This window comes from Ranitomeya imitator, chromosome 5 (genome assembly GCF_032444005.1).
Source record: "Ranitomeya imitator isolate aRanImi1 chromosome 5, aRanImi1.pri, whole genome shotgun sequence".
In the NCBI taxonomy this organism is placed as follows: Eukaryota; Metazoa; Chordata; class Amphibia; order Anura; family Dendrobatidae; genus Ranitomeya; species Ranitomeya imitator.
The window spans coordinates 303,655,440-303,670,054 of NC_091286.1; positions in this window are offsets into that span (position 1 = coordinate 303,655,440).

Here is a 14,615-nt window from a genome sequence, read left to right on the forward strand (position 1 = left end):
GAGCACATGACCCTCGATCTCCAACGGGAGACCTTACGCTGGGCATGCTCAGTACGTGCAGACAAGGACTTAGTCCCAGGAAGTCCGCTCGCTGCTGACCAGCACAGACTTTAATAGCAGAGACTGGAGAAGCAGCAGTAACTCTCAGAACAGAGTGAGAATGAGCAAGACGCTGGGACCGACGTCCTTGATGAGCAGACTCCACTGCGGCTGGACAAGAATGGGAGACCGCAGCGGAGGTGGCTCGAGATTCCCCCTGTGCAGAAGCGGGAACTCGACCCCTAACAGCCTATTTTTTTATTTTTTGGTTTCTAAATTCTCCCTGAAAAAATAAAAAAAAATCAGTGGGAGATTAATATTGCCCTTTCTGCTTGTGTGCCACTCCTGACTCCTGGGTGTGCCATCTCTCTCTCTCAAATAGTGGGCCATAGAAAGCCAATTTTTTTTATTTTTTGGTTTCTAAATTCTCCCTCAAAAAAACAAAAAAAATCAGTGGGAGATTAATATTGCCCTTTCTGCTTGTGTGCCACTCCTGACTCCTGGGTGTGCCATCTCTCTCTCTCAAATAGTGGGCCATAGAAAGCCTATTTTTTTTATTTTTTGGTTTCTAAATTCTCCCTGAAAAAATTAAAAAAAAAACAGTGGGAGATTAATATTGCCCTTTCTGCTTGTGTGCCAGTCTTGACTCCTGGGCGTGCCATCTCTCTCTCTCAAACAGTGGGCCATAGAAAGCCTATTTTTGTTTTTTATTTGGTTTCTAAATTCTCCTTGAAAAAATCATTTTTTTAGTTTGGTTTCTAAATTCTCCCTGAAAAAATCATTTTTTTTATTTTGTTTCTAAAGTCTCCCTGAAAAAATAAAAAAAAATCAGTGGGAGATTAATATTGCCCTTTATGCTTGTGTGCCAGTCTTGACTCCTGGGTGTGCCATCTCTCTCTCTCAAATAGTGGGCCATAGAAAGCCTATGTTTTTTATTTTTTGGTTTCTAAATTCTCCCTGAAAAAACAAAAAAAAAACAGTGGGAGATTAATATTGCCCTTTCTGCTTGTGTGCCACTCCTGACTCCTGGGTGTGCCATCTCTCTCTCTCAAATAGTGGGCCATAGAAAGCCTATTTTTGTTTTTAATTTGGTTTCGAAATTCTCCCTGAAAAAATCATTTTTTTTAATTTGGTTTCTAAATTCTCCCTGAAAAAATCATTTTTTTAATTTGGTTTCTAAAGTCTTCCTGAAAAAATAAAAAAAAATCAGTGGGAGATTAATATTGCCCTTTCTGCTTGTGTGCCACTCCTGACTCCTGGGTGTGCCATCTCTCTCTCTCAAATAGTGGGCCATAGAAAGCCTATTTTTTTTATTTTTTGGTTTCTAAATTCTCCCTGAAAAAAACGAAAAAAATCAGTGGGAGATTAATGTTGCCCTTTCTGCTTGTGTGCCACTCCTGACTCCTGGGTGTGCCATCTCTCTCTCTCAAATAGTGGGCCATAGAAAGCCTATTTTTTTATTTTTTGGTTTCTAAATTCTCCCTGAAAAAATAATAAAAAAACAGTGGGAGATTAATATTGCCCTTTCTGCTTGTGTGCCAGTCTTGACTCCTGGGCGTGCCATCTCTCTCTCAAATAGTGGGCCATAGAAAGCCTATTTTTGTTTTTTGTTTGGTTTCTAAATTCTCCCTAAAAAAATAATTTTTTTAATTTGGTTTCTAAATTCTCCCTGAAAAAATCATTTTTTTTATTTGGTTTCTAAAGTCTCCCTGAAAAAATAAAAAAAAATCAGTGGGAGATTAATATTGCCCTTTCTGCTTGTGTGCCAGTCTTGACTCTGTCCTTTGCCTGTAGGACAGTATTGCAAGAGAGCTTGGCTGAGTAGATTACACAAGAAGGAAAACACACAGCAAGTCAGCAGGATCTAGGAGCAACATGGCAGATGTGACAACCTACATGGTGAGCTGCAGCATGTGCTACATGTTCACAGATCGACCAGAAGAAGAATCCAATTTCACCTGTCAGAAGTGTAGACTAGTGGCCCTTTTAGAAGAAAAGGTGCGGGGTCTGGAAGAAAGAATAGCAACTTTGAAACTCATCAAAGAGAATGAAGACTTTCTAGACAGAACAGAAGCATCTCTACTGGTCACAGAAGGTGCAAAAAGTGTCAGAGAACCTCCAAAAGCAGATGAGTGGAAGCATGTGACCAAAAGAAGCAAGAAGACCATGGAGAAATCACCAACCACACAACTGAAGAACCGATATCAAATCTTTGTAGAGGATGAAGATGGCACACCTAAGAATGAAGCAATACCAGCAAGCAAAAAAGAAAAGGGCACACAGCAACAAGTGACAGCAAAAAGTACAGCCAAGAAGCAACGAAGAGTGGTGGTGGTGGGAGACTCACTACTGAGAGGCACCGAAGCAGCCATCTGCAGACCGGACATAACTGCAAGAGAAGTATGCTGCCTTCCAGGTGCGATGATCAAGGATGTGACCGATAGGATACCAAAGCTCTTCAGCTCCAAGGACGTCCACCCATTTCTTCTGATACATGTTGGCACCAATGACACGGCAAGGAAGGACCTACCGACAATCTGCAAGGACTTTGAAGAGTTGGGGAAGAAAGTAAAGGAACTGGATGCACAGGTAGTTTTTTCTTCTATCCTTCCAGTAGACGGGCATGGCACCAGGAGATGGAACAGGATCCTTGATGCAAACAACTGGCTAAGACGATGGTGCAGACAACAAGGATTTGGATTCCTGGACCACGGTGTGAATTACTGGTATGATGGACTCCTCGCCAGAGACGGACTACACCTCAACAAACCTGGGAAACACACATTCGCCAGAAGACTCGCTACACTCATCAGGAGGGCGTTAAACTAGAAGAAGAGGGGACGGGAAGAAAAACATTAGACTCGAACAAAGACGACCCAGGAAAACATACTCAGAAGGGAGGTAAGAACATTTCTAAAACAATCCACAGTGAGGAGATTGGAACAAAACAAAATCCTCTAAACTGCATGCTCGCAAACGCCAGAAGCCTGACAAACAAGATGGAAGAACTAGAAGCAGAAATATCTACAGGTAACTTTGACATAGTGGGAATAACCGAGACATGGTTAGATGAAAGCTATGACTGGGCAGTTAACTTACAGGGTTACAGTCTGTTTAGAAAGGATCGTAAAAATCGGAGAGGAGGAGGGGTTTGTCTCTATGTAAAGTCTTGTCTAAAGTCCACTTTAAGGGAGGATATTAGCGAAGGGAATGAGGATGTCGAGTCCATATGGGTTGAAATTCATGGAGGGAAAAATGGTAACAAAATTCTCATTGGGGTCTGTTACAAACCCCCAAATATAACAGAAAGCATGGAAAGTCTACTTCTAAAGCAGATAGATGAAACTGCAACCCATAATGAGGTCCTGGTTATGGGGGACTTTAACTACCCGGATATTAACTGGGAAACAGAAACCTGTGAAACCCATAAAGGCAACAGGTTTCTGCTAATAACCAAGAAAAATTATCTTTCACAATTGGTGCAGAATCCAACCAGAGGAGCAGCACTTTTAGACCTAATACTATCTAATAGACCTGACAGAATAACAAATCTGCAGGTGGTTGGGCATTTAGGAAATAGCGACCACAATATTGTGCAGTTTCACCTGTCTTTCACTAGGGGGACTTGTCAGGGAGTCACAAAAACATTGAACTTTAGGAAGGCAAAGTTTGAACAGCTTAGAGATGCCCTTAATCTGGTAGACTGGGACAATATCCTCAGAAATGAGAATACAGATAATAAATGGGAAATGTTTAAGAACATCCTAAATAGGCAGTGTAAGCGGTTTATACCTTGTGGGAATAAAAGGACTAGAAATAGGAAAAACCCAATGTGGCTAAACAAAGAAGTAAGACAGGCAATTAACAGTAAAAAGAAAGCATTTGCACTACTAAAGCAGGATGGCACCATTGAAGCTCTAAAAAACTATAGGGAGAAAAATACTTTATCTAAAAAACTAATTAAAGCTGCCAAAAAGGAAACAGAGAAGCACATTGCTAAGGAGAGTAAAACTAATCCCAAACTGTTCTTCAACTATATCAATAGTAAAAGAATAAAAACTGAAAATGTAGACCCCTTAAAAAATAGTGAGGAAAGAATGGTTGTAGATGACGAGGAAAAAGCTAACATATTAAACACCTTCTTCTCCACGGTATTCACGGTGGAAAATGAAATGCTAGGTGAAATCCCAAGAAACAATGAAAACCCTATATTAAGGGTCACCAATCTAACCCAAGAAGAGGTGCGAAACCGGCTAAATAAGATTAAAATAGATAAATCTCCGGGTCTGGATGGCATACACCCACGAGTACTAAGAGATCTAAGTAATGTAATAGATAAACCATTATTTCTTATTTTTAGTGACTCTATAGCGACAGGGTCTGTTCCGCAGGACTGGCGCATAGCAAATGTGGTGCCAATATTCAAAAAGGGCTCTAAAAGTGAACCTGGAAATTATAGGCAAGTAAGTCTAACCTCTATTGTTGGTAAAATATTTGAAGGGTTTCTGAGGGATGTTATTCTGGATTATCTCAATGAGAATAACTGTCTAACTCCATATCAGCATGGGTTTATGAGAAATCGCTCCTGTCAAACCAATCTAATCAGTTTTTATGAAGAGGTAAGCTATAGACTGGACCACGGTGAGTCATTGGACGTGGTATATCTCGATTTTTCCAAAGCGTTTGATACCGTGCCGCACAAGAGGTTGGTACACAAAATGAGAATGCTTGGTCTGGGGGAAAATGTGTGTAAATGGGTTAGTAACTGGCTTAGTGATAGAAAGCAGAGGGTGGTTATAAATGGTATAGTCTCTAACTGGGTCGCTGTGACCAGTGGGGTACCGCAGGGGTCAGTATTGGGACCTGTTCTCTTCAACATATTCATTAATGATCTGGTAGAAGGTTTACACAGTAAAATATCGATATTTGCAGATGATACAAAACTATGTAAAGCAGTTAATACAAGAGAAGATAGTATTCTGCTACAGATGGATCTGGATAAGTTGGAAACTTGGGCTGAAAGGTGGCAGATGAGGTTTAACAATGATAAATGTAAGGTTATACACATGGGAAGAGGGAATCAATATCACCATTACACACTGAACGGGAAACCACTGGGTAAATCTGACAGGGAGAAGGACTTGGGGATCCTAGTTAATGATAAACTTACCTGGAGCAGCCAGTGCCAGGCAGCAGCTGCCAAGGCAAACAGGATCATGGGGTGCATTAAAAGAGGTCTGGATACACATGATGAGAGCATTATACTGCCTCTGTACAAATCCCTAGTTAGACCGCACATGGAGTACTGTGTCCAGTTTTGGGCACCGGTGCTCAGGAAGGATATAATGGAACTAGAGAGAGTACAAAGGAGGGCAACAAAATTAATAAAGGGGATGGGAGAACTACAATACCCAGATAGATTAGCGAAATTAGGATTATTTAGTCTAGAAAAAAGACGACTGAGGGGCGATCTAATAACCATGTATAAGTATATAAGGGGACAATACAAATATCTCGCTGAGGATCTGTTTATACCAAGGAAGGTGACGGGCACAAGGGGGAATTCTTTGCATCTGGAGGAGAGAAGGTTTTTCCACCAACATAGAAGAGGATTCTTTACTGTTAGGGCAGTGAGAATCTGGAATTGCTTGCCTGAGGAGGTGGTGATGGCGAACTCAGTCGAGGGGTTCAAGGGAGGCCTGGATGTCTTCCTGGAGCAGAACAATATTGTATCATACAATTATTAGGTTCTGTAGAAGGACGTAGATCTGGGTATTTATTATGATGGAATATAGGCTGAACTGGATGGACAAATGTCTTTTTTCGGCCTTACTAACTATGTTACTATGTTACTATGTTACTATGTTACTCCTGGGTGTGCCATCTCTCTCTCTCAAATAGTGGGCCATAGAAAGCCTATTTTTTTTATTTTTTGGTTTCTAAATTCTCCCTGAAAAAACAAAAAAAAACAGTGGGAGATTAATATTGCCCTTTCTGCTTCTGTGCCACTCCTGACTCCTGGATGTGCCATCTCTCTCTCTCAAATAGTGGGCCATAGAAAGCCTATTTTTTTATTTTTTGGTTTCTAAATTCTCCCTGAAAAAATAAAAAAAAAACAGTGGGAGATTAATATTGCCCTTTCTGCTTGTGTGCCAGTCTTGACTCCTGGGTGTGCCATCTCTCTCTCTCAAATAGTGGGCCATAGAAAGCCTATTTTTTTTATTTTTTGGTTTCTAAATTCTCCCTGAAAAAACAAAAAAAATCAGTGGGAGATTAATATTGCCCTTTCTGCTTGTGTGCCACTCCTGACTCCTGGGTGTGCCATCTCTCTCTCTCAAATAGTGGGCCATAGAAAGCCTATTTTTTTTATTTTTTGGTTTCTAAATTCTCCCTGAAAAAAACAAAAAAAATCAGTGGGAGATTAATGTTGCCCTTTCTGCTTGTGTGCCACTCCTGACTCCTGTGTGTGCCATCTCTCTCTCTCAAATAGTGGGCCATAGAAAGCCTATTTTTTTATTTTTTGGTTTCTAAATTCTCCCTGAAAAAATAATAAAAAAAACAGTGGGAGATTAATATTGCCCTTTCTGCTTGTGTGCCAGTCTTGACTCCTGGGCGTGCCATCTCTCTCTCAAATAGTGGGCCATAGAAAGCCTATTTTTGTTTTTTGTTTGGTTTCTAAATTCTCCCTAAAAAAATAATTTTTTTAATTTGGTTTCTAAATTCTCCCTGAAAAAAATCATTTTTTTTATTTGGTTTCTAAAGTCTCCCTGAAAAAATAAAAAAAAATCAGTGGGAGATTAATATTGCCCTTTCTGCTTGTGTGCCAGTCTTGACTCCTGGGTGTGCCATCTCTCTCTCTCAAATAGTGGGCCATAGAAAGCCTATTTTTTTTATTTTTTGGTTTCTAAATTCTCCCTGAAAAAACAAAAAAAAACAGTGGGAGATTAATATTGCCCTTTCTGCTTCTGTGCCACTCCTGACTCCTGGATGTGCCATCTCTCTCTCTCAAATAGTGGGCCATAGAAAGCCTATTTTTTTATTTTTTGGTTTCTAAATTCTCCCTGAAAAAATAAAAAAAAAACAGTGGGAGATTAATATTGCCCTTTCTGCTTGTGTGCCAGTCTTGACTCCTGGGTGTGCCATCTCTCTGTTAGGAGTCGAGTTTCCTCTGCTGCACAGGAGGAATCTCGATCTGTGTCTGCTGCGGTCTCCCATTCTGCATCGGCCGCAGTGGGGTCTGCTCAGTGGAGGCGTTGCTCCCAGCGTCTTGCTGGGACTGATTCTGTGCAGAGGGTTACTGCTGCCTTTTCTGGCTCTCCTGTTGTACCCTGCACTGATCTGCGGCGAGCAGGCTTCTCTGGGACTAAGTCCTTATTTTCACACTCTGAGCATGCCCAGGGCAAGATCTCCCGTTGGAGATCGAGGGTCACATGCTCAGGTACTGCAGCACATTCCATTGGTCCTCCAGGAAGGTCCTGAAAGGGCAAAACTTCGGTAGCAGCTTCCTGTGCTGCAACTATATAAACTGCGCGTGACCGCACGGCCATGCGCTAGTATTGTCTTGTAAATATGTGTGTGTGTTGTGAGTGAAAGTCGCTCTTTAAATAACCCTCCCTATTGGATGACTGTTCGCGGAAGGTGTATGTTTGCTATCTAGCGCCCGACTTATCCAACAGCACGTAACACACATTACAGCTACCAGTTGCTGTGTCCGCCAGTACGGCGCCATGCGCTTGCTCTGCGCTTTCCTGACCCAAGCCTGGGTGGTTAGTGGTGTCCGTCAGTGCGGCACCGCACGCACTCTTGTGCGTTTATATTATTATTTATGTTCCTCTGACACCCCAGTTGCTGTGTCGAGCGCATGGGGTCTTCTGAACTCAAATCCTCAGTCTCGGGTTTGATATTAGTGACTCCTTGCTTGCGCTCTATGTGCGGTACCACAGTCCTGTGACGCAACAGGGTCGCTTCCTTCACACAGGGTGAAGCTAACCCATGTGTGTATTCTTATAGTACCGCCATATAGTCCGTCTTTACTAGCAGCAGGGTTTTTACCTGCACGGTGGACCTCGGACTGCGAACGCACCTAGTTCCATTTCATCTTGTACTTGGTGCGTTCCGCCAGTCCTTAACATAATACTAGCGCCAAGGTCTGGCTAGTAAATGGCGGACATTCAGCAATCTTTGCGGTATATCCAGCAGCTGGAGGGTAGGTTGACGGCTCTCGAGAGCTCAACCTCAGCTGTGGATGTTACCGCAGTTGCTGTACAGGCTGCTAGCGTGGCTGCAGCAACCTTGTCCACTGCCACCCCTGTTCCGACATTATCTCGCCTCCCGTTGCCAGAAAAATTTTCTGGAGATTGCAAAACTTGTAGGGGATTCGTGAGTCAGTGCTCTATCCACCTCGAGCTCCTGGCTGCACGTTTTCCTACAGAGCAGGCTAAGGTGGGATTTATTGTCTCTCTCTTGTCGGACAGGGCGTTGGAGAGGGCTACGCCGCTGTGGGAGCGTGGTGATCATGTGGTGCAGAGTGCTCCGTTGTTTCTGAGCACTCTGAAAAAGGTCTTTTTAGGACCTCAAGTCACCCATGACACAGCGCTCCAACTACTGGCATTAACTCAGGGTAAGTCCTTGGTCAGCCATTTTTCCGTCCGCTTCCGTACTTTAGCTTCTGAGCTGGAGTGGTCGGATAAAGCCCTTATCCCCATATTTTGGAGGGGCCTGGCTGATCACGTTAAGGACGCTCTGGCCACTAGGGAGATTCCTGCCACACTGGAGGAGTTAATAACTGTCTCTACTCGTATTGACCTCCGTTTTAACGAGCGGAGGTTAGAGCAAGCCCAGTTTAGGCAGAGGTTTCGGCTGGCTCCCACCTTCGCCAAACCTTTGGAATCTCCAATCCAGGCATCTGAGTCCGCCCGTGCACATAGGGTCTGTCATGTTTGCCAGCAGTCAGGACATCTTGCCTCCAAGGGTCCTCAACGGTCGGGGAAACGTCAGCGTCTAGTGGCAGTTGGAGGAGGTACACTAAACACGGCGATGTTTGCCTCAAAGTTGTCCTTCAAGGGGACAATTACCATAGGCCCATCCACTCTTATGGTCGAGCTATGCGTGGATTCTGGGGCAGAGGGTAATTTTATGTCTTCCTCTTTTGCCCAGCATCACGCAATACCCTTGGTGATGCTCGCCAAGCCTGTAACCGTTCGAGTGGTAAATGGGTCAACACTACCCTCACAGATTACCCACCAAACCATTCCTTTCACGCTTTCTGTGTCTCCATCACATCAGGAGATAATCTCCCTATTAGTCATTCCTGAGGGAATTGATGAGGTCCTGTTGGGGATACCATGGCTTCCCTACCATTCTCCTCATATTGAGTGGTCCTCTGGGAGAATTTTGGGATGGAGTAAATCCTGCGAGGGTAGATGTCAGAGGGAGTGCGTTCAGGTTGCTACTACACAGGTACCCGCAGATCTTTCCTCTCTCCCCAAGCACTATTGGCCCTATGCAGACGTGTTCTCCAAAAGAGCTGCGGAGACCCTTCCGCCTCACCGCCCCTATGACTGTCCTATTGACCTCTTGCCTGGTGCTGAGCCTCCCCGGGGTCGAGTCTATCCGTTATCTCTCCCGGAGACGGAGGCAATGTCTCAGTACATCCAAGAGAATCTGGCAAGAGGATTCATTAGGAAGTCAGTGTCACTGGCAGGGGCTGGGTTCTTCTTCGTACAGAAGAAGACTGGAGACTTACGTCCATGCATAGACTACAGGGGTCTTAACGCCATTACCGTTAAGAACAAGTACCCATTACCCCTGATATCTGAGCTGTTTGATAGGCTACGGGGAGCGAGGGTATTTACAAAGTTAGATCTGCGGGGTGCTTACAACCTGATTCGCATCCGTGAGGGGGATGAATGGAAGACGGCTTTTAACACCAGGGATGGGCACTATGAATATCTGGTGATGCCCTTCGGGCTCTGTAATGCCCCAGCCGTTTTCCAAGACTTTGTGAACGACATCTTCCGGGATATGCTCACCACCTCGGTCGTAGTCTATCTGGATGATATTCTCATCTTCTCTCCTGATATTGACTCCCATCGGAGAGATGTTCGCAAAGTCTTCGACCTCTTACGGGCAAACTCCCTCTACGCCAAGTTGGAGAAGTGTGTGTTTGAGCAGGAGTCCTTGCCTTTCCTTGGTTATATCCTCTCTGCCCAGGGTTTGGCTATGGATCCTGCCAAGCTACAGGCTGTAATGGACTGGCAGGAACCCCATTCTCTTAAAGCGGTGCAGCGCTTTATGGGGTTCATTAATTACTATCGCCAGTTCATTCCACACTTCTCAACTTTGGTAGCTCCCTTGGTTGCCCTCACCAAGAAGGGAGCAAATCCCAAGTTGTGGTCAGAGGAGGTCTCCAAAGCTTTTCTCTCGATCAAGTCACACTTCGCTAGCGCTCCCATCCTACATCGCCCCGATGTTGATAAACCATTTATCTTGGAGGTGGATGCCTCATCCGTTGGTGCTGGAGCAGTCCTTTTCCAAAAGGATGCTCAAGGTCGGAAGCATCCTTGCTTCTTCTTCTCCAAGACCTTCACACCAGCGGAGAGGAATTATTCCATCGGGGATAGTGAGTTGCTAGCCATGAAGTTGGCTTTTTCAGAGTGGAGACATCTCTTGGAGGGAGCTCGCTTTCCCTTCCAAGTCTTCACTGACCACAAGAACTTGGTATATCTACAAACGGCCCAGCGGCTGAATTCTCGCCAGGCTAGATGGTCCCTGTTCTTCTCCCGGTTCCATTTTACTCTCCATATTCTCTCCGGGGAGAAGAACGTTCATGCTGACGCTCTCTCCCGCTCCGTTGTGTCATCGGAGGAGGAGGAGCCTCGGCTTATTGTCCCTTCTGAGAGCCTGAGAACTGTAGCTCCGGTTTCGCTAGAGTCTGTGCCCCCGGGCAAGACTTTCGTACCAGCTAACTTGCGACCGGAGGTTCTCTCTTGGGCTCACTCCTCCAGAGTGGGTGGGCATTTTGGGACCAAGAGGACATCTGAGCTTTTGGCGAGAACATACTGGTGGCCGCATATGGCCCGAGATGTCAGGGACTATATTCAGGCGTGCGTTTCTTGCGCCCAGAATCGGTCTCCTTGGCAACGGCCTGCTGGGTTGCTTTACCCTCTACCGGTGGCAGACAGGCCCTGGGAGATGGTCGGGATGGACTTTGTGGTGGTCTTACCCAAGTCGCGTGGCTGCTCCATTATTTGGGTTGTCACCGACCATTTCTCTAAGATGGTGCATTTGGTGCCGCTTCCTCGGTTACCCTCAGCACGGGCCTTGGCGGTGTTGTTCATTAAGCACGTTTTCCGATTGCATGGTATGCCTGATAAGATTGTCAGCGATTGGGGTCCCCAGTTCGCATCTCGGTTTTGGAGAGAGCTCTGCCGTTTACTCAGCATAGAGTTAAACCTCTCCTCTGCATACCATCCCGAGACGAATGGGTTGGTGGAGAGAACCAACCAGACTCTGGTGACATATTTGCGACATTTCGTCTCTGCTAGGCAGGATGACTGGGCATCTTTGCTACCTTGGGCAGAATTTGCCTTGAACAACGCCGTAGCCGATTCCACTGGTCAAACTCCTTTTCTCCTTAATTACGGCCAGCATCCGCGTGTCCCTGTGCCTATGCCCGTGTCATCCACCGATTCTAGGGTGGCAGACTGGGCGGTGGAGGCACGTGACATCTGGGACCGCACACAGGATGCCATCCGGGCCTCCAAGGAGAGAATGAGGGTTTCGGCTGATACACACCGGCGCCCCGCTCCGGTCTTTGCTCCTGGCAACTTAGTGTGGCTCTCCGCCCGTAACATCAGGCTGCGAGTTGAGTCCACTAAGTTTGCTCCTCGCTACATTGGCCCGTTTAAGGTTCTGGAACATGTCAACCCTGTGGTCTACCATTTGGCTATTCCTCCACGCCTTGGTATCACCGATACTTTTCACGTTTCCCTCTTAAAGCCCGTTCATTTGTCCCGGTTTTCTGAGTCACCTGCTGGGACATCGGGTTCATCCACGGATGAGTTTGAGGTGAATGCTATTGTGGGGTGCAAGGTGGTACGTGGCAAGAAATTTTATCTGGTGGACTGGAAGGGTCACGGCCCAGAGGATAGAACCTGGGAGCCTGTGGAGCACATTCGGGCTCCGCTGCTTATTGCAGCTTTTGAGCGTAGTGAGGCTCAAGGAGGGGGGGCCCTAGGAGGGGGGGTAATGTTAGGAGTCGAGTTTCCTCTGCTGCACAGGAGGAATCTCGATCCGCATCTGCTGCGGTCTCCCATTCTGCATCGGCCGCAGTGGGGTCTGCTCAGCGGAGGCGTCGCTCTCAGCGTCTTGCTGGGACTGATTCTGTGCAGAGGGTTACTGCTGTCTTATCTGGCTCTCCTGTTGTACCCTGCACTGATCTGCGGTGAGCAGGCTTCTCTGGGACTAAGTCCTTATTTTCACACTCTGAGCATGCCCAGGGCAAGATCTCCCATTGGAGATCGAGGGTCACATGCTCAGTTACTGCAGCACATTCCATTGGTCCTCCAGGAAGGTCCTGAAAGGGCAAAACTTCGGTAGCAGCTTCCTGTGCTGCAACTATATAAACTGCGCATGACCGCACGGCCATGCGCTAGTATTGTCTTGTAAATATGTGTGTGTGTTTTGAGTGAAAGTCGCTCTTTAAATAACCCTCCCTATAGGATGACTGTTCGCGGAAGGTGTATGTTTGCTATCTAGCACCCGACTTATCCAACAGCACGTAACACACATTACAGCTACCAGTTGCTGTGTCCGCCAGTATGGCGCCGTGCGCTTGCTCTGTGCTTTCCTGACCCACCCCTGGGTGGTTAGTGGCGTCCGTCAGTGCGGCACCGCACGCACTCTTGTGCCTTTATATTATTATTTATGTTCCTCTGACACCCCAGTTGCGGTGTCGAGCGCATGGGGTCTTCTGAACTCAAATCCTCAGTCTCGGGTTTGAGATTAGTGACTCCTTGCTTGCGCTCTATGTGCGGTACCGCGGTCCTGTGACGCAACAGGGTCGCTTCCTTCACACAAGGTGAAGCTAACCCATGTGTGTATTCTTATAGTACCGCCATATAGTCCGTCTTTACTAGCAGCAGGGTTTTTACCTGCACGGTGGACCTCGGACTGCGAACGCACTTAGTTCCATTTCATCTTGTACTTGGTGCGTTCCGCCAGTCCTTAACACTCTCTCTCTCAAATAGTGGACCATAGAAAGCCTATTTTTTTATTTTTTGGTTTCTAAATTCTCCCTGAAAAAATAAAAAAAAAACAGTGGGAGATTAATATTGCCCTTTCTGCTTGTGTGCCAGTCTTGACTCCTGGGCGTGCCATCTCTCTCTCTCAAATAGTGGGCCATAGAAAGCCTATTTTTTTTTTTTATTTGGTTTCTAAATTCTCCCTGAAAAAAATCATTTTTTTTATTTGGTTTCTAAATTCTCCCTGAAAAAATCATTTTTTTAAATTTGGTTTCTAAAGTCTCCCTGAAAAAATAAAAAAAAAATCAGTGGGAGATTAATATTGCCCTTTCTGCTTGTGTGCCAGTCTTGACTCCTGGGTGTGCCATCTCTCTCTCTCTCAAATAGTGGGCCATAGAAAGCCTATTTTTTTTTTTTATTTGGTTTCTAAATTCTCCCTGAAAAAATCATTTTTTTTAATTTGGTTTCTAAATTCTCCCTGAAAAAATCATTTTTTTATTTGGTTTCTAAAGTCTCCCTGAAAAAATAAAAAAAAATCAGTGGGAGATTAATATTGCCCTTTCTGCTTGTGTGCCAGTCTTGACTCCTGGGTGTGCCATCTCTCTCTCTCAAATAGTGGGCCATAGAAAGCCTGTTTTTTTTTTATTTGGTTTCTAAATTCTCCAAGAAAAAATCATTTTTTTTAATTTGGTTTCTAAATTCTCCCTGAAAAAATCTTTTTTTTTAATTTGGTTTCTAAAGTCTCCCTGAAAAAATAAAAAAAAAAATCAGTGGGAGATTAATATTGCCCTTTCTGCTTGTGGGCCAGTCTTGACTCCTGGGTGTGCCATCTCTCTCTCTCAAATAGTGGGCCATAGAAAGCCTATTTTTTTTCTATTTGGTTTCTAAATTCTCCCTGAAAAAATTAAAAAAAATCAGTGGGAGATCAATATTGACATTTGTGCTTGAGTGACAGTCCTGCGTGTGTGGCATCTCTCTCATTTGGTGCCACCGAAAACAGAGTGTGTAACATTGTGCCTGATTTTCCTTGCGGTCTCACCCACCTGTAAAGGGATATCTAAATAATACTGAAGTTATAGCTCACCGTGTAAGTTGTTTGACAGCAACAAATACCGTTACTTTGGTTAAGTATTTAAAACAATGAGGAAGTCTGGTGGAAGAGGTCATGTCCGTGGGCGTTCATTGTCAGCTGGTAATGATGGTAGTGGTAGTGGAGCATCAGGTGGTCGTGGGAAAAAAATATTGCACCTAAGTCTGGAGCTGTGGAGCCAGGTTCGTGATCTGGCTACAGAAGGCCTCCAACGCTCCCTTTTCTGGGAGTAGGAAAACCGC